Source organism: Dama dama, chromosome 12 (genome assembly GCF_033118175.1).
Source record: "Dama dama isolate Ldn47 chromosome 12, ASM3311817v1, whole genome shotgun sequence".
Classification (NCBI taxonomy): domain Eukaryota; kingdom Metazoa; phylum Chordata; class Mammalia; order Artiodactyla; family Cervidae; genus Dama; species Dama dama.
In genome coordinates this window covers 49,427,442-49,448,787 of record NC_083692.1, presented here as the reverse complement: position 1 = coordinate 49,448,787, position 21,346 = coordinate 49,427,442, and the positions used below count along the sequence as shown (strand labels likewise).

Genomic DNA, 21,346 nt, shown 5'->3' with positions numbered 1-21,346 from the left:
AGAGGCTGGGCATGGCAGGTGCACAACAAATGCTGGCTTCCTTTCCCCTTTCCTCCTTCCTCCAAACATAATAGAAAAATGGCAATATGACGCATGCTTACAATACCACGAAGACTATTCCTGGGCCTTCCATTCACTGCTTTCCTATTTCATTACACAGGCACCCAAAATACCCCCTTTAACAGAACCTTGCTTGCACCAAAACAACTCCAATTGTGTGTTTAGCACACATACATGTATGTAGTGGAAAATAAAAAGGAAATACACCTCAAATTCGTAATTGTGTATCTTAACGGGAGAACTGAAAACAGTTTTTAAATTTTATCTTAAACATTTCTGTATTTTCCAAATGTTGTACAATAAGCATCTGCTGAGTCAAAACTCTGTTACAACACAGTCCCACTACACACCCCCCAGAATGATCACAGTGAAGGGGACACAGAACACCCAGCGTTGACACTAGAGCCAATGAAACACTCACTGCCAGGCGGGAGTGTCCGCTGGTGCAACCACTCTGCGATCAGCAACAGCTCCACATGCAGGAAGACCCAGCAACTCCACTCTTAGGTATACACCTAAAGAACCTACTTACACATATGAGAAAGTGACACTATCAATAACAGCCAAGAACTACAAACAACTCAAAAGTCCATCAACAGCAGATATATCAATTATCAAGGAATAGTAAGACAATGAAATACACAATGAAAATTTAGCAATGTATTTAACAATGAGAAAGAACAGATTACTGCTATATGCACATCCATCGATGAATTCCAGATACAGTGTTGAATGAAAAAAGCCAGACACTAAACGAGTACATATTATATGAATAAGATCCCATTTTTATGAAGTTCAAGAACAGTCAAATTTACCTATGGTGATAGAAACTGGATACCGTTGATCTTTGTGGAAAAACAATGACTGGGAGGAAGCAAGAGAAAAATTCTGGAAGACAGTAAACATTTTTTATATTTGTGCTTCCTACTTTAAAAAAAGAAGAATAAACTGGGTTTGCACCATAGCTCTAACTGCTTACTAGCTGGGTGTTGTTCAGTCACTCAGTCATGTCCAACTCTTCTGCAACCCCATCGGCTGTCCATGGGATTTCCCAAGCAAGAATACCGGAGTGGGTTACCATTTCCTTCTCCAGGGGATCTTTTCCAATCCAGGGATCAAACTTCTTCTGCATTGGCAGGCAGATTCTTTACCACTGACCACCAAGGAAGCTCACTAGCTCTGTGGCCTTGAGCAAATGTCTTAACTCCTCTAAGTTTCCGTTTCTAAACTGTAAACGGGATGAGAATTAAACAAGGCGATGCATTTAGTGTGTAACACAGTCAGCAGCGTAAGGCGAGAGCACAATACATAACAACAGAAGCTGGACAGACATCCCCTGGGTCTTACTATGCACCAGCGGGCATTGCTCTCCCGGTACCTGTCCTTATCTACTACTCCAGGCCAGAAGGGCAGGCTGTGAGCTAGGCTTTCAGAAATGGTTTGCGCCAGACACCAACCACAAGCATTGTTCCTGAGGAGGAGGAGGAAACACTAGTTATGCTGCTGCTGAGGTTTCAAAGGAAAGGAACTGGCAGGAGGTGCACATCAGCATTAATCGCAAACTATTGGAGAGAAAAATGGCTTTAGCTTCTGAAAGTAGTAGCTGCTTTCTGCAGGAGGAGAAAGGCTTTTATTCCAGTGGAATAACTCATTTTAAATTGAGGAGTCATCTGGGGACTGAAAGAGCTCATCTTTCTTTCCTAAGGAAAGACAGGAGACAAGAGACTCTCTGTTAAAAGATTTTCTATGTTGACTGGCTAACTTTACTGCCCTTTAATATATTTCAGATTTACAACTAAAATAATTTTTAAAGTATAGGCCTGCTGTATAAAAGTAATTTAAAATGTTGGTCATGAAGCAAGAGACTCAGATTATACAAGACAGTTTTAGTGAAATGAAACACTAAACGGAGAATAGTCTCCAATTTAGAAGATCAACCAAGATTAGGAATGACTCCACATATCATGCAGAGAAGGCAATGGCACCCCACTCCAGTACTCTTGCCTGGAAAATCCCATGGACAGAGGAGCCTGGTAGCGACCATGGGGTCGCTAAGAGTCAGACACGACTGAGCCACTTCACTTTCACTTTTCACTTTCATGCATTGGAGAAGGAAATGGCAACCCACTCCAGTGTTCTTGCCTGGAGAATCCCAGGATGGGGGAGCCTGGTGGGCTGCCGTCTATGGGGTCGCACAAAGTCGGACAAGACTGAAGCGATGCAGCAGCAGCAGCAGCAGCAACATATCATGAATTTTTGCTTCCATTAATTTCTATTTTGCTTTCAACTATGGAAAGTGAGCGCACCTGGATCCTGACTGAGCCCCACCAATTTCTAGCTCTACCACCTCAGGCAAGTTACTTAATCTCTCTGTGCTTCATTTTCCTCAACTGGAAAATGGGATAATAATCAGGTTATGAAAAGGAGTAAATGAGTTAATAGATATTAAGTGCATAAAAGTGCCAGGCACTACCGAGTGCTATAAAAGTGTTCCTACCATCACTTCTGAATCTTCAGATGAAGAGACAGAATTCATCTAAAATTGTGAAACTTAATCACAGACTATGCAGATATAGGATAGATTGTCTAATATCCAGAGGAAGCTGTGTACTAATTTCATGTCAAGTAAATATGCAAATTTGTAATTTGTAGGTGCACACATGCACACGCAAACACCCAACCCTTCCAAACCCCTCCCTCTTCTCACAAGTAATTTCAGTCCCTCTAGAACAGAATGTGCCAATGATCCCAAGTTCTTCTGATCCCAAAATAAATAATCCCAACAAAGGTGTGAAATGTTACTCTTCTTCCGGATATTTCCAAGGGCCCATTAAAAGAACACACACTGAAAAGGCATGTTTGCCTTTCACATTTCAAAAACTGGAACCTTTCCATAGCACACTCGAACAGCTGAGTGGGTGATATTCAAACATGGACTCTTTTTCAACCTGTAGCAGAGGAGACCTACTAAAACCTTACATTTTCCTCCAATTGTGAGCACAGAAAGTTTTTCATTTTGTTCCAAAGGAAATGATCTTAACACAGCTCAATGATATCATCATTGTCTGAACCGAGTGGGCATCCGGTGGACATGACAGGACTAAATGCTAAAACCCAAGGGTATAAAAGTTAAAAGCTACTCAGTGGAAATGTCAGTTACAACATTTATTCTTTGATTTGCAAGAATCAAACACAGAGACAGAGAACCCTCAAGCGAGGGAATTATGAAGACTATCCAGGCCAACATATGGGTAGCCCCTGACTTCCTCTCCCCCCACCTCTCCCAATAAAAAGCTTTTCAGTACCCACAGTATTCTGCTTTTCTAAGTGGAAGAGAACGGTGCCTGAAAAGATTACTACATATAATTCTTTCGCTTCACCAGTAGGCACATTTACACCTTTCTACCAACATTAGCCAGTCAGGTCCGAAATCCCTATCTCACTATCTGTGGTTTTTCTCTATTATCAGAGTGATGTAAGTAAGACAGCAATTTTTTTTCTATTTTTTAATTTATTTTTAATTGGAGGATAATTGCTTTACAATGTTGCGTTAGTATCTGCTGTACAACCTGAATCAGCCTTAAGTATACATAGATCCCTTCCTTCCTGGGCCTCCCTCCCACTAAGATAGCAGGTTTCTAATTCAAAAAACTTTCTTTTGCTTAAAAAATGACTGTTTGTTCTGTACTTCACAGACTTCAGGACACCCAGATAGCTCTCCATTGAAGCCACATCTACAAACACAGCTAACTCAGGACAGTGACAGTGACGCCTCTTTGCTCTACCTTTAGTTGAAAAACCTTGTTCAGCTTTATTATCCAGAACTTGGCACATCAGCCTTCAGTATGAGACAGATAAGGAGGAGAAAGTTGCATACTCAGGTTGATTCCTAGCAATGAATTAGATTCTGGGAGCTCAAGGGAAAATCAGGTAATGGCAGCCATATTTTATTTGCAAAATAAAAATTTCAGCAGGGTCTACTTTCTTGCTGATGTGAGCTGCCTGGTTAGGTTTCGGCATTTCATAAAGTTGCTTTGGGTCTTGATCGAAAGAGTCGTACTTCAAATATGTATTTGACTCTACTATGTGTAAGACACTATGCCAGGTGCCAAGGGAGATTAAAAAATGACCTTATTTCACTCCCGGACTCTCTACTTTCTACAACCTCCCTTCACACTGAACAGAGACAAATGGCACTTTCATCCCCTCACAACCACATTTAGGGCCCTTGTTTTACTCTCCTTAAGCCCCTGTGAATACTTAGAGAAAACTATCATTTTATTATTATAAAGGTTAACTCATACTGCTTTTTTATAAAATACAGTCAAGGAGGGCATGAAATGAAAAAGAAAATTTCCTTTCCAACCATGCCACCAATCCGACAGCCCAGAAATAAGCACGTTTCTTAGGATTTTTTCCAGAGATTTACATTCGCAAACCAAGAATTGAGACTTTTTTTTAATGGGTTCTTAAACTAATCTGCACCTTTTTTTGTAAGAAAAAAAAGTCTGTTTTATGAATTTTTCTGTATCAGTACTCACACATTTGCTCAATTCCATAATGTGCTTACATGGCATTTAACCAGTCCCTTTGAAAGACATTTAGGTTATTTCTACTGTTACTCTATTACAATGCTGCAGTGAATATCTTTGCATGTTTGCCGGCACACTTTCGCAGGTATATTCGTAAGATAAACTACTAACTGTAGCAGGAATGTGTAGAGGCATTTTTAGTTTTGAAAGATAATATTAGAAAAAAGAGAGAAAGAAAGAAAAGGAAGGAGGGAGGGAAAGAGAGAGGGAAGCAAGGAAGGAGAGAGGGCTGCAAGGAGGAAGGAAGGGAAAGAGAGAAAAAGAAAATAAAAGCTGTGGCCAACACCAGGGGCTACCTACTCACAGCAACTGCCGCTTTCCTTCTGGCCAGCCAGGCTCCATTTCTGCCCCCTTTCCTCCCAGTGCCCACATACTCTGAGAAAGCTGGGCCCTAAGACTGGTCTAAGCAAGCAATGGGAGCCCCCTCTCTCCATGCCAGTCATCAGATGGGATGTGGGCATCTGGCCCAGTTTTGCCAGTGGAGCACAGGAGAAGTTCTGGGGGTGGGGTTCCCAGCAAAGGTTTTCTCTGGTTTCCTCTTCCTGCCTCTGGACACCACACATCACCTGTGTACGAGGATATGGTGGTTGGGAACACAAGGAGCCAAGCTGGAGGTCAAACACTGAGGTTGGCAAAGAGGAAACTTGGCTGAGCCTTTCATTAATGAACCCCAAAACTGTGCTAACTTTGGACTTCTTGTTTACATGAGATAATAAAGATCCTTACTATTTAAACCACTTTTAACTGAGTTTTGTTTACTTACAAGTGAAAGTATTCCCACTGCCCACCTGTTCTCTAAAAAGCCTCCCACTGGACTTGCAATCCCACCCAGGGCACATATGAAAGCATCTGTCCCCTCACAGCCTTGGTTTCACCGGGGTTTAATCCCCATGAACTCAGGATATTTTCTCTTAATGGCCAGAGTGCTTTCTTCCTTGGACAGTCTAGTAGCTCTTTCCCCAAATAAGGACACATTGCAAAAAGGTGACCCGAAGACAGCCAGTATTTCATCCTGCTTCACCAGCGACACAGCAGTGAGACACAGGCTCACCTGCTCATTCAGAAGAGTAGACACTGTCACCCTGGGCCGTAAGTTCTCCAATGCCTTAGAGTCAGGCATGACTCTGCTAGGCTGGGACAGTCACCAGGGTGTGGAAGGACAGCCTGAGACTGGAACCTGGATGACCTAGTTCAGATCTGCTACTTATGAGCTGGCTGGCTGAAGAGATGTCACCCAACCTCCCATTCCACATTCTTTGAATGTAAAAGGAGGGCTCCTGAAACTAAGGCCCAGGGTCCTTATTAGGATAAGATGGGGACAGGGTGTGTGAAGGTAATAGACTGTCACAGACTATTAGAGGCAGCAGTGAGGCTGATCCCTACAGATCTATGCTGGCAGGGGGCCAGGCCAAGGGCAGGCGGATCACCTGTCTCCAGCCCTCTCTGCTTTCCCTGTCACTCCTGCCATCACTGTGGGCAGCCTGTCAGCTCAAGACTAATAACCAGAAGAAAACCCAACCAACCACTTCCACTCCTCCTGCAGATAAGCTGAGCTCCCAGGAGCAGCATCACAGTCAGCGAATGTGAGGTGATGTTTAGCCAAGTCAGTAGTGCCAGGGTCACTTACAATGATTACTAAGGCTCAGACTGGCACCTGGGCAAAACATGTATGATTCTGAGCAAACTTCCAAAAGGTCAGCTTGGCCCATGCTTTTCTCATCCCTCTCATTCACTCCTGATCATTGTGATGGACTCAATCACTGTTTTCTGCACTCCACTCCTCTATATAATGGGGTCATATGTCCCCCTTCTGTGCCATGTGACTTTGCAGTACTTCCCATGAGAATGGCCTGAGTCTACTTCCCCACTGCACTTACGTTGGGCTTGGCCATGTGATTTCTGTTGACTAATGGTTATGAGCCAAAGCCTCAAGAGGCATCATGCATTTCCACCTGCCCTCTTAGGCTACTGCCATTTGCCATAAGGTGAGCATGCCCTAGGTCCCAGAATAAGCACATGTGGAACAGACTCAAAGCCAACTGATCAACTAAGTAGAAAAATAAATCCCTGTGGTTGTAAGGCACTGAGATCAGGGATTGTTTGTTATGCAGCAACATATATAATAAAACCTAATACAAACATCTTAAGAGCAAATGTAATGGTAAGTTTGCCTGGCACCAAGTAATCAAGCAATAATAAAATATTTGTGCTTATTTTAAGGAGATTTTAATTCATTTGTCATTCATACATGTACAGAGAACTCCTACACGCAAGGCACCACAGTAGCCCCACAGGAAGCTGAGCATAATGAAAAATATGAAAGTAATCATTCCTACAAGTATCTTTTTAGTCTAGCAAATCCCCAAGCTTCCTAAATTCTACTGGAGGAGAGCAGTCCATGCTGGCAAAGCTTCTGTTCATTTCATTCATTCATTCACTGCCCTGGGTTAAATCACAGAAGGGATGAAATTCAGTATCTATGCATTTAAGGATCTGATTCTCATACTTATTAATGGTGAAATCTACTTCCTTCTACAAATGTATTCTTAAAGACAGAAACTAGAAACTTCTTTGTAAAGAACTTGAATTATTTTTAATGAACTCCTTTGTTCTATTAATCTTAATTTACTCACTCAACATATGTTTACTGAGCACCTATGATACTCCAGGCAGATGATTGTTACCTGTGCTAGGAAGCAACACACACAATTCCTAGCCCCAACCCCTGGCTGCCCAGGTGCACCAATGACCACAAAAGAATTATTTAAAATTATGGTTGACAGCTCCATGTAGTACCTAAAAAAATTTTTTTAATAAAAATTAAAAAATATTCCTATAGTTTAACTATAGGTTTAATTCCTATAGCTTAACTCCAATGCCTTCTTTCAATTTTACTTTTAAAAGAATTCTAGGGATTTCCTGGCAATCCAGTGGTTAAGGCTTCACCTTCCATTCCAGGGGTGCAGGATTGATCTCTGGTCAGGGAGATAAGATCCCACAAGCCTCGCAGCCAAAAACATAAAAAACAATAGAAGCAGTACTGCAACAAATTCAATAAAGACTTTAAAAGATAATAGACAGACAGAAGAATTCCACCCCACCAGCAAATGTGGTGATTTCACCATCTTGCCTCTCCTTTTATCAAGGAGGACAGAGAAGATGGGTTTCGACTGCACTCCTCCTCACATTCACCACCACACACAGAGGTGTGGGAGACTCATATTTAATAACTTTTGGCATGAAGTCTTCAAAGGTCTTTGGGAAATCTAAATAAACTAAATCCACTGGTTTGCCCTTCTTCCCACATTTATTTTCTCCCTCAAAGAACATAATAGGTTCATCAAGCATGATTTCCCCATCCACACGTCATGCTTTTTTGAAGGGTCCTGTGATCTCACCCTCTCCCATGGATTGCACAAGCCTGCTGGGCATGGAGGTGAATTAGCTCTGACAATAAGGAGCATTCCCCAAGTCTAAGTGAGAGTCACAAAAGGAAAGTGTCAGAGTAATAAGACCATACACGCATATCCCTCTCTAGGCAGACCTGTTCCAAGCACTCTATACAGATTCACTCATACAACATAGAACCTCAGAGGCAGAAGTGGATCTGGGCAGTCCGGGGCCAGATTCCAGGCCCTGCAGCCTCTGCAAATCCCAACATGTGCCAGGGACTCTGGGCTTCCCTACCAGCCTGTCCTCGGCCAGCTCGATGAGGCTCCCCAGGAAAGAAGCCGAGTGGGAAGGCCATCCTAGAGATGTCCTTTATTTCAGGACACAGCTTTTCCCTGGACACTCCTCTGGGATAAATTCGTTTCCCACAAAAGGAGCTTGTAAGCCCCCCTTAAAGCTGCCAACATCCTGCTTCCTCTAGGCAGGGCCTGCTCACCACTCCAGAAACAAAGCAAAAAGAACAGTCTCCTCAGTAGTGAAGGGACACGGCCATAACCGAAGAATGCTCTGAGGCCTGGCTAGAGGCCTTGCCTGAAGGGCCCGGCATCTCAGAGCCCTGAGCTGCTCTCCTAAATGCTTCAACCTCTTCTTACTGAAGCCCCCACCCTGTTACTAAACTCAGAAGTGCAGGAAAGGTGGGGGTTTGGTGGGGGGCGGGCATTGACACACCATCTCCTTTCACTCTAGTCTCTCTCCAGGAGCTAGTTTTACATCTCTATGGGGCTTCGGGCTTCTCTGAAATCTTCCATCTTGGGTGGCTGAAGGGGTGGGGGAGGAGAGAATCCAGATTGTCTGGGTCAATGACACGCTACAAATCTGGCCCAGGGCCGCCACCTGGAAATCTAAAGCGAAGGATATTATTAAAGTCACAGGTTAAGGATCCCTCACTCCACAGCTCCTCATTTAGAAGCCTGCAGTGGCATTAAATGTAAACACTTCCCCAGAAAGCTTTAAAACAGAGGGAGGTTTTTATTAAACGACTTAATTGAGGGCCACTTCTCATGTGGAAAGCTTTTTACTGGGAGGAAGAAAAAGGCCTGGTGGGTGTTTTCCAGACACTTGTTTTTTTAAATCTGCCATGCTGTCCCGGGGAAATGAAGCACCACTCGGGGCTGGTGTGTGCCCTGGCTGCTAATTCTTCAGCAGAAATAAAAAATAATATCTAGTCCCCAGCAGCGTGGAGAACCCAGCATGACAGTGTTAATTCCAAGATTCATTTCAAGGGTCATTAGAATCACTGGACAGAAAAAGTAGGAAAATTAAGGCTAGCCAAAAAGGACCCAAATTAATGAAGAAAGATATTCTAAAACTTGAAAACAGGACATGATGTGATAGAACAGGTCTGATGAAACTGAGGCTTGGGTTACTCTACAAAGACACCAAATAAAAGGAATGAAGAATTGAGGCTTACTACAGTGCATAGATGGACCCGGAAAACATAATGCTGAGCGAAAGAAGCCAGGGCAAAAAGGCCACATGTTGTATGATTCTATTTAAGATAGCCAGGTAGGCAGTTTCAAGGAGACAAAAAGTAGACCGGTGGAGCCTGGGAGAGAGGAACGTGAAATGACAGCTTAATGGGTACAGGGTTTCCCTCTCGGGTGATGAAAAAGCCCTGGAATTAGTGGTGGTGGTTGCACAATGCTCTGAATGTACTTAATGTCACTGACCTGAACACTTTAAACTGGCTAAAATGGTCAATTATACACTGTATGAGTTTTACCATAACAAAATAGAAAATAACAGGAATTTCAGAAAAATCCTTTCAGCTCCTAACCCAGGAGTGCAAATACACAAGCAAAGTAATAAATAATAAAAGCAAAATAATAACCCAGGAGTGCAAATACACAAGCTTCCTCACCTGAGTGCAAACACACAAGCAAAGTAATACTTTATTTTACTAATAACTCATTTTTTGAGCTGAAACTCCCAAGAACACTAAGCACTTCTTAAGACTACATCACTTCCCCCACACCTGTCTTCAGGCAGGTGGTGTTATCATTAGCCTGACGCTACAGGTGAGGAAACCCAACCACAAGGTGGTCCAGGAGCTTGCCCCAGGGTCAGCAGGCAAACAGGGGAAAAGCCAAAGCAGGAACCCAGAGGGAGCACAGCAGGGAGCTTACACCCAAACCCAAAGTCAGAATTGTACACTCTGCCACCCGAATGCTTTCTGGGCCTGGTTCCCACTCTGCCCACAACACAGACATCCCTTGGCTGTTCAGCCCTAATCCTTTTTCAGTGGCATTTCCTAAGCGACCATTTATGCACCAAGTTCTCTGGAAAAACCACATTCAAAATCACATGTCTGTAGAACTACTTCATTTGGACAGAGTTATCTTCATGTATTCTGATTTATTCTCTTAGTCCTTGGAACAGCGTGGTAAAACAGGAGGGCGATGCAATTACCTGTCCTTTCCTGGGGAGAAAGGCAAGCTGCCCAGGGTCTGTAGTTGACCTCAGGCCACACAGTGGGTGCAGCTTTTACTCTGTGCCCCACGCTGTTGTCTTCCTGAGGAGCCAGGTTTAAACTCTGAGACTTTCAGGGATTTTTTTTTTTTAAGCATATAAGTTATGTATATGTAAATCTATATGTATATTTATATGTAAATAGATGCACGCAATTACAAATGAAGCTAAGGAGCAGTTTAATGGAGAGAAAAGCAGCTCTTCCTACATTTCTGGGACACCTGTGGGGTAACCCAGAAGCACCCACAAAAAGTTGAATTCCATTCCCTCCACCCCTCTTAAGAAAGCATGACTCTTTGCCTCTGGTCAACAGTTCTCTTTGATAAGAGATGTTAAAAGCTACCACGGGGGTTTAGACATGCCACCCTGCCAGGGCTCTCAGCCTCCCACCACTGACTTTTGGGGCTGGATAAGTCTTTATGGGGCTTCCCTGGTAGCTCAGATGGTAAAGAATCCACAATGCAGAAGACGGGGGTTCGAGACCTGGGTTGGGAAGATCAGCTGGAGAAGGAAATAGCAACACACTCCAGTATTCTTGCTTGGAGAATTCCATGGACAGAGGGGCCTGATGGGCTACAGTCCATGGGGTTGCATAGAGTCAGGCACAACCAACAACTAACACACAAGTATTTGCTGGTGGGCCATCCCATGCATTGTAAGGAATTTAGCAGCATCCCTGGCCTCTACCTCCTAGAGGCCAGTAGCCACCACTACCCCCAGGTCATTGGCAACCAGGATGTCTCTAGATACTGCCAAATGCATTTGAGAGCCACTGTACTATGTCAGAGAGATATGGCCCTCACAGCTCTACAAGATAAGAGTTATATGACCATCTTAGAGATGAGGTAATAGCCCTGAAATGGATGAGGAACCTGCTCAGAACACCACACTCTTTGTGAGGGACAATGTGACTTCCAAGTCAAGCAGGTGAGACACCCTCTACACCTTCACCCTACAGTAGGGAGACAGAATGAGAAGACCAGAGGCGGATCTATCTTCTATCAGCTTGTGTATTGAAAATATTAAAACTATGCTTTGCCCTAGGAAGATGGACATGGGCTTGAACACTCCCAGGGTTTGATTCTCAACTCCAAAGAAAATACACTCTGCTGGCAAGAACAGTCTCAGCAATGCCTGGAAGGTTGAGGGCCTCCTTGACTCACAAAGAAATCTGCATGGGAGTAGGCATGCCCTTTGAATAATAAATGCTTTAAGTATGAACACAAACAGCATATCTCTGATCATGAGAGTCTGAAATACTTTTAAAATACGCTTTTATCAAGAATTCCCCAATTATTTTGGTGAAAGAACCCCCCACATTCTCACTGTTCTTAGCACTCATCTATTTTTCTGTTTAGAAAACACTGATACTGGTAGAGAGACATGAAATACAAGATGTCACGTTTCAATGGGCTGAGTGACATACATCCTTCCTCCTACAAAACTTTATCAAGCATCTACTTCCTGCTAGACACAGGGATGCAAGGTCAGTCAAGAGATCCCTCCTCTTTGCAGGTTTGTTTACAGGGTTTTTGGGGGGCAGGAGGGTGCTTCCTCCAACATGTTGGCAAAGGGCACTAACCGTGTTCTAACTGCTGAGATAAAGCAATTAGACTTGCAAGCAGTCAACAGTCTGTGAAGAAATGAATGAGCGGTGAATTGAGGGGATGAACGAAGAGGCCGTGCAGTAACCAGAGAAGCACAGCCCGGGGTCAGGAGAATTTGAACCCCTGATCCAACCACTTGGCAGGTGCACAAATCTGACAAGTGATGCAGTTTCTCATGGCCTCTCTTCCCTCACCTGTAAAGTGGGTTTATGATGGCATCCATCCCACAGAGTTGTTAGGTTGAACACTCTCAGTCAGGGCTGGAGGTAGACGCTCCAGAAGCATTTGCTATTATTATGTAAATCACTGATTTGGACAGTCCTCCTGAGAAGTCGGGGCTTCCCAGATGGCACAGTGGTAAAGAACCCACCTGCAATGCAGAAGGAAGAAACTCAGATTTGATCCCTGTGTTGGGAAGATCCCCTGGAGGAAGGAGGAGGAAATGGCAACCCACTCCAGTATTCTTGCCTGGAGAATCCCAGGGACGGGGGAGCCTGGTGGACTGCCGTCTATGGGGTCGCACAGAGTCAGACATGACTGAAGTGACTTAGCAGCAGCAGCAGCAGCTGCCTCACATCCAGGACACTGGGCTCACTGCAGTTATCCAGACCCTTAGCAAGAGGTGGTGGTACCCTGAGCAGACCAGACCTGATGAACTAGGTAACCTCTTCCCTAACCCTCTTCACTACTTCCTCTCTCCCTCTAACCTTACACTTCCTTCCACCACCACCACCCCCACCAAATAAAAAAAAAACAGCCTATGGGTGGCTCAGGGCAATGCAGACAAGTTAGGGCTGAGGGCTGAGCTGGTCTGACTACAAATGGGACAAAGGTGCTCAAATCCCAAACCTGAAGATCACAAGTCGGAAAAAATCTTAAATTTGGTAAACTCCAGCCAGCCCTTTGCAAACTACTCTCTCTTATCTCCTTCCTTCCATTCTTTCTCTATCAGTTCCTCTCCAACTCCGAAAGCTTTTACTGTAATCACCACTCTCAGTAAACTTTCCAGGTTTTTGATATTTGACTAGGGCAAGGAGAGAGGCTAATCAACTTTTCAGTTGCTGCTGTGGAATTCTGAGTAAGTCACTGTTTTAATAAGGAGGATAAAAATCTCATAGGCAAAAATAGTGGAGAAGCAATTTTTTTTCTTTTTTTTTTTTTTTACAAAAAGCTATCTGTAATACAGCTAAAACAAACTCAAGGATATGGATTAATTCATAGAACATCCTAGAACCTCTTTATAACTTTGAAAATTGGACCATTTCTTTTCCCTCTGAAATAAAATCAAAACAGGGCAGCCGTTAGAGCAGCTCAAACTCTGAACTGGAATCTGCAAACGCCAGACCTCACCAGGTCCCTCACCTGGAAAAAAAACGGGACCAACAATACAAACATCGCTGGATCTGTGGAAGGAGTCTTAGTCTCAGGGGTCCTCTTCCCTGAATGGACTCCAATCTGCAACGGAAAACAGAGTGCCTGTTTCACAGGCAGCAAAATTCGGGGCAAGAAAGCCAGGGGGGATCAGAGGTAAAACTCAAAAGAATGACTGAAGCCAAAACTAGAAAATCTGAATCATTTTGCCTCAGTCCTCTGGAAAGAGAGGTAAGCAAGAGTGAAAAAATATTAATAATAAAGCAGCTTTATAGATTTAAGAAAACTACCAAGTAACAGCCTGAGCCATTATGGACTCTACCAAAGGCAAGCAGAAAGTCCTGTGATTGGGCAGCAGGGGATAGAATCTGCCCTATAAACAAGAGGCTATGGGCAGGCTGGCTGGACTATTCCACCTTCACAACCAATGCTCTGTGCTCTAATCCCAACACTAACTCCAAGACGACCCTCTCCACCGAACCAATCCTTCTTAGGGTGAAATATAAAGCTAAAGTCCACTGCAGTAATGGACACTCACACAGTAACCCTGTTTTCAACTCACCTCTCCTGATTACAGCTCCATGCACCTCTAAAACCTTCTCACCTGTAATTTTAAAAGCTTGAGGTAATTACAATGCAGCAAAGTTTTGTTTCTATTGCGAGTACCACATAAACAGGAATTGAATGTGCACAGCTTCGTTTTGCTCCAGAATGTTCAACACTGAATTGTGTTTTTAATCTCTTACCCAACAACCATTATCTCCAGAAATTCAGAGGTTTGCAGAACTTGAAGAAATGTGCAGACAATGTCCCTCTAACCCAGGATCTGGGATCCATTCAGAGCATTTCTAAACAGACTCATCTATCCTCTCCATTTAAAAAGCCAGAAAAAATAGGATTTCAGAAAATTTCCCTCGAGATGACAAGACCACAGCGATCTTCAGTCTAATATTACACATCGCCTTGTAGAGGAAAACAGTAAATCAATCCAGATCTAAGGAGACTGTGGTGTTAGAAAAACAAAGCACATGAAATATAATTTCTGAGTCAGTTCTGCTTTAGGGGCACAAGGAGCAGTGGAAAGGCTCAGCTTTGAATTCAGGCAGACTGGGTGCTCTCAAACCTCAGCTCTACCATGGCTTCCGAGCATCTTAGCTCCCCAGTATCTCTTTGGGCCTCAGTTTCCTCATCTGTAAAATGAGGTTGCCGCCACCTCCCTCTCGGGAACATACGGGTTTTAGAGACAGAGCCCAAGGACCCAGCTGGCTACCTGACATGTGAAAGGCAGACAGTCAACAAATGTGACTCCTCTTGCAACCCTGGGGTTATTAGCCCCGTGGGTCAGCAGTTTGGAAATCACTTTCCCAAAGGGAACACTGTGAAGTCATTTCCTGTCCGTCCCAGGAATCGGAGCAAAGGAACAAGAGCATGATAAAGAACCAACATCTACACGCTGGCCGGAGCCATAGACAAGAAGCAAACCACCTGCTCGTAAAGTACTAGGTTGGCCAAAAAGTTCCTTCGAGTTTTTCTGTAACGTCTCACAATGGCTGCTGTACTCTCCTCCCAGCTCTGTGCACAGAAGTGGCCTCTACTCACTAAGCTTCGGCTGCCAGTTACCAACACGCCAAAACTGGATCCAGTCACATTCCCCGCCAGCTTCACCACCCCAGATGACATCCCCACACTGCTTGACTAAGCACTCCGTAAGCAAATTTCATCCGCCAGAATCATGCCTCCTCTCTCCTCACTGCCCCTTGGCATGACCTGTGTACCCCTTCCCTCTCGTCCATCAGAAAAGTATCTGAAATTGGTTAAACCTGACATAGGAACTTAACATAAATTAAACCTAAGAAAAACTTTTCTTGTGCCTGCTGTGCTAATGAATTGAGAAGGTATCTATCTATCCAGGTGATGTCAGCCAGGCGGTACACCCAGCTGCCCCCAAGGTTCTTCACACTCATCATGAAGGTAAGAGTTCCCAGCTCACTATCAACCCTGATTTACATCTCCACCAGATTTCAAGCTCCATAAGTCATGGACTGTATCCTGTTTACCTAGCACCCAGCAAGCACTACAGAACTATGCCAAGAGGGGGGACTTTATAAGAACTAAATTTGTTAAAAGAGTGAATAAAGCAATGAAACAAAAATTTGATATGAAATTTAAGATGATGCTCTCTCTCCCCCAGGGATATTGGTTTAGGAACAGAAGACAGTGGCTAAGAAGAAAGGGAAAGGGGAGTTGGACTGGGATGATTGACTGAAAACTCCAATAAACTCCCCCTGTGTGAAAACAAGAAATCCTGGTGCTGGTCCCATCAAATCCCCTTTTTATTTTTTTTCCACTTTCAGGATTTTCATGGCATAATTTGTTTCTTGATAACAGCAATGTCATGTGACAGAATAAAGTAAGTACTTGGACATTCAGGGGAAATTACCCAATTTTAAATTCCCCTTGAACTTTGTTTTTCTTCTCTGATGCCAACCTCTCAGCCATTTCACTGCCCTTTAGTGCCAGGATCAGAGGAAGAAAAGAAAGAAAAAGCACAAAATCAGTTGTGTTTTTTAAAAAGCGTCAATGGCATCTCTTAGATAAATGGGTTGGGATGGGGGGGGGGGGACGTTGAGGAAGTTAAGGAGGCCATTAAATTCTTTAACGACCTCCCACCCCATGGTACAAGCAAATTAACTGTCCCTATTTGAAGGGAAAAGAAAAAAGAAGCTAATAGGGCAGTCTATTCCTAACACAAATCAAAAATCACTCTTCCAAAATAACACATATCCTTTCTCTAAATAAAGAAGACCCTCACTAACTCTTTCTTCACTTAACTTTCTTCTAACCTCTAGAATATTAGAGCTGCTACTCCAAAGAGAGAAATGTTTACATAAATCTGTTTAGGTCCATATTTACATATACTTTTTTCCCAGAATGTACCATTATAGTCACAGTTTATTGCTGTTCAGGTGCAATTTTTCAGACACTAAGAGTTCAACAGTATCCTCAAATGAACATCCGCCCACCTCCAAATGGACACAAGGTTAGTAAGTTACACCAGTCAATAACGGGTTTCATTTTGTTGGCCTGGTCCAAAAAAAAAAAAAAAAATTCAACAGTAGGAAAACACTTTCCATATGGTCTTTTTCCCCCAAAGGTTGAGGTTTCGGGTCAGGGGCCACCCTGTGAGACTATGCACTCCACATAACCTCTATTCTCAAGACAGGACAATTAAGCCAGAGGCCACAGCGTCCCCACTTGCAGCAACTGAACAGTGACAGGAGCAGAGCATGGCAGTGGAAGAAGGTGCGAAAAAGAGAAAAAACAATGCTACAGTTTGTATTTTTCAAAATGAATGCTCTTTTGACTCACGTTAGGAAACTAGAAATGAACACAAACTTTCCCCCAACTCTGGAGGGCATTATCTTAAAAGGATGTCAACCCACTACAAATACAAATGTAATATAGAGGGCCAGCGCCTAAGAAAAAAATAAAATCCACTGGTTTGTGGCCAGGTAGCAGACAGGTGGGAATCTCATACGAACATCATACTTAGGTACCACAGTAAATTAACCAAGATCCCAGGAGACTGTCACAATAACACATTTTAAGAAAACATATGATCAAATTCAGTCAATGTATACATATATTCAGTATTTCCTTAGTCCTATTTCCCTATCATTTTTACAATCATTCAACAAGGTGAAGGTCTCACCTCAGATGTATCATGCTACTGTAGGCACCAATTCCCTAACTCAGATATTATTCTATCAACAAGAAACATACACTGTTATTACTTACATCTGCTGGGCTTAATCACATACTGAGAATAAACCCAATCTACACAATGAAGCCTAACACACATATTAACACCATATCAACTACAAAATACCGATCTTGTGTTCTTAAAAGATTTCCCCACATGTACGTAGAATCATTATCTGTGCCAGAGGATCTCCAAAAGCTGACAGATTCTAAAATTATGTTTCCTCCTTTTAATCTGAAATCCTTTCCAAACAGGACAAGTCAAACTATCACTTAGTTTCCCTGAATAAGACAACCCTACTGACTCTTGCAAGGACTTCATGACTTTAATCCCTACACTCCCATCTCCTTGGCAGAAAGTGCAGTATTTTCTGTTAACAGAGGGGCAGAAGCAAAGGGAACCCCAGAAAAAGCCACCATAAGTCGGAAAGCACCAGTCCACAGGTTCTTCAGGTAGAGGGGCGGTTTACAGAAGGCGGAATCAAGAGCAGCTGAGAAGACCTCCTCTGGTAGTAATGCAAAAAGCACGCCCCCCAAAGCACATTAGAATCACCTGGCGTTTTAAACGCCATTGTTCAGGCTGCGCCCCAGCTCAGGATCTCTAGAGGTGGGAGGAAGGCACCGCAATTTTTCAAAACTCTCCGTATGTGCAGCCAACTTTGAGAACCAATACCCCCAAAGAATTCCCAACGTGTTTTGAACAGTGCGTTGCGAGCAGCGTTGAAAGGTACGGCAGCCTTGGGGTGAAGGGGTATAAACCGAGTAAATATACAAAGTTTTAAAAATTCTGTGTAACTAACTCCAGCATGACAGCCAAGCACCTGTGAAGAGGCCAAACAGTGATGCAACTTGGAAAAGTCCCCTGGAAAGCTAGGATGTGTGCTGTACGCGAGGCGGGGGCTTTCAGGACGACTTGCCTGGACCGGGAACGCCAAGGAGAGGGAGACGCCCACCCGCCCTTTCTTTTCGAGGGATGGTTGGGACCAGCACGGCCCGAAATAAAGGAAAAACAGGGTCGGACAGGGACAGAGGTGCTCGTTTGAGTCCGGGAGGAACCCTAGCTCACTCGCAGCTGTCACTCAAGACCGAGGGTCGAGGCAAGGGGTGCTAAGGCTGCCAGGCGCCCTTCGCTGCACGGCGGTTCCGGAGCCCCTCCCGCGCCCGGGGCCCCAACGCGGGCCCCCAGGAACCCGACCGTCTGTGCTGCACGCCTCCCGGCCAGGCGCGCGCGCGGGAGCCTGGGGCGCACCTTCCAGCCCCAGGGGAGACGCTGCACAAACTGCGCGGCGCGGGGCTCGGACGGCGGACCCGAGCCCCTCCGGGGCCCGCCGACCACGGCGACACCTCGGCCCCTGGTCCCCGCACCCGCTGTCGGCTCACTTACCGCTGCCTACCGGGTCCCGCTCCCGCCGCCTCCAGCAGAGCCCGGCTCGAGTGCAGAGTCCGCGGCGCCGCCTAGAGGCCGGGCGAGCCCGGGCCCCGCCCCGCACGCCTGCCCGCCCCCGGGGAGGAGGGGCCGGCGCCCCCGCGCCCCGTTCCCGGCCGGCCCGCCCGCCCTCTGCAGCCGCCTGGCGCGCCCTCCCGGTTCCCCTTGAGCCGCCCCGGCCCTCGGGACACGTCTCCCCGCACCCCGACACCGCCCCTCCTGGGCTCGGCCCGGGACGCGCCCGCCCCGCTGCCAGCACCTCTTCCCCACCCCGCCCCGTCGGGCCTCACACTCCTCTCCGGCAACGCTTTCTCCTCACCCTTCCCCAGATCGGAATGTCCCCCCACCTCCCCTCCGCCTTCCCCCGTAACTTTTCGCCTTGGAGCTTCGGCCGTTCCAAATTCCTGGCAGCCTTGCCTGTTTCGCACCCCCGATTCCCCTTCTGTCCCTTGCCCACGGCCCCTTTTCTCCCTGCCCTTCCAGGCAGCCTTTTCCTCCCCGACCTAGTCAGAAACTTTAGTGTATAACTTTTCTCCTACCACAACCAAATCTACAAGTACTTACTGAGCACCTATTAAGTCTAGAAATACTGATGGAGAGGTCGCCAAGAATAAATGTCCGTCTCTGTTAGAGAGGCCGGGAAGTGAGATGCCCAAGGCCACACAGCTGATGGCAGTAGAACTGGGATTAGCGGTCAGATTTCTGGTGCATTGTTGAGGCCCGTTCCATGGGAAACTGCAGAATGACGCTAACCAGCTGTGGGAGTTTTCTCATCTGTGAAATAGGAGGATACCCACTCCACCATGTTGTGAAGATTACCTAAGAAAACAGATATGGAATAGCACACCACCTGTGCTTAATAAGTAATGTATGTTGACATATGGAATGAATAGACACTTTAAAATTCAATAAAGTAACAAAAAAAAACTTTAAAAGTAATAGTGAATGCAAGAAAACACTTGCAAATCATATCTGATAAGGAATCAACATAAAATATATAAAGAATTCATACAACTCTAGCAAAAATACAATCTGATTTTTAAATGGGCAGAGAATCTGAATAGACATTTTTCCATAGAAGATGTACAGATGGTCAACAGGTGGGTGAAAAGGTACTCAACATCACCAACCATCAGGGAAATGCAAATCAAAACCATAATGAGTTATCATCTCACATCTGTTCAGAATAGGTGTGAAAAGGATAAGAGATAACAAGTATAGGTAAGGATATGGGGATGTAAGTTGGTGCCACCACTATGGAAAACAGTATGAAGATTCCCCCTAAATTAAAAATTGAACTACCATAAAATCCAACAATTCCACTTCTGGGTATTTATTCAAAGAAAATGAAAACACTAACTTGAAAAGATTTATGTACCCCCAATGCCACTGCAGAATTATTTACAGTAGCCAAGCTGTGGAAGGAACCTCAATGTCCTTGATGGATGAATGGCTAAAGAAAATGTGGTTTAAACATACAATGGAGTATCATTCAACTGTAAAAAGAGAAGGAAATCCTGGCATTTGCAACAACATGAATGGACTTTGAGGGCATTATGCTAAGTGAAATTAAGTCAGAGAAAAACAAGCACTGACTGTATGATTTCTCTTATATGTGAATCTAAAAAAACTAACTGAAAAGCAAGCTCATATATACAGAGAACAGATTGGCAGTTACTGAGTGGCAGAACTGAGGGGTGGTTGAAAAGGATGAAGGGGGTGAAAGGAATAAAAAGTACAAACTTTCAGTCATAAAATAAGTCATGGGATGTAATGTAGAGCATGATGACTATAGTTAACAATACTGGATTACATATTTGAGTGCCAAAGAACTGATGTTTTTGAACTGTGGTGTTGGAGAAGACTCTTGAGAGTCTCTTGGACTGCAAGGAGATCAAACCAGTCCATCCTAAAGGAAATCAACCCTGCATATTCATTGGAAGGACTGATGCTGAAGCTCCAATACTTTGGCCACCTGATGCAAAGAGCAAACTCATTGGAAAAGACCCTGATGCTGGGAAAGACTGAAGGCAGGAGGAGAAGGGGACGACAGAGGACCAGATGGCATCACCGACTCAATGGACATGAGTTTGAGCAAGCTCCGGGAGATGGTGAAGGACAGGAAAGCCTGGCGTGCTGCAGTCCATGGGGTCACAGAGAGTCAGACATGAATGAGCAACTGAACAAAAACAGCATAGCTGAAAGCTGCTTAGAGATTAGATCCTAAAAGTTTTCATCACAAGGGAAAAAAATCTTTTGTAACTAGATGCTAACTAGACTTATTTTGGTGACCATTTTGTAATATATACAAATATTGAATCATTATATTGTACACCAGAAACTAATGAAGTGCCATAGGTCAATTATTCCTCAATAAATAAATAAATATTTAAAGTAATATTGATGGGGTGGTGGGGGAGATTTGGAGTCTACTTATCCAAAGGAAGCAGCCATGGTTAAAGAGTCTCTTTGGAGGAAGTGGGAAGTTGAGCTATCCTAGAAATCATGGATCCAGGTGCAGGTGAGTCCAGGAAGACACTCGTGTGGATGGGGTGTGTGAACACTGTTCAGAGTGTGGTCCAGCTTTTTCCAAATGGAGGCTGCCTTCT

The 21,346-nt window shown here is 44.5% G+C and overlaps 1 protein-coding gene across 2 annotated transcripts in view; it reads right to left on the bottom strand.

Annotated features, from left to right (window-relative positions):
- The window catches only part of CGNL1 (cingulin like 1), a 169,231-nt gene extending 150,461 nt beyond the window's left edge, over positions 1-18,770 (bottom strand). For both annotated transcript variants that reach the window (XM_061157243.1, XM_061157245.1), the window contains exon 1: positions 18,696-18,770. The gene's annotated coding sequence lies outside the window, so the exon portion shown is untranslated. The remainder of the gene's footprint in view (positions 1-18,695) is intronic.
- Between the last annotated feature and the right edge of the window lie 2,576 nt (positions 18,771-21,346).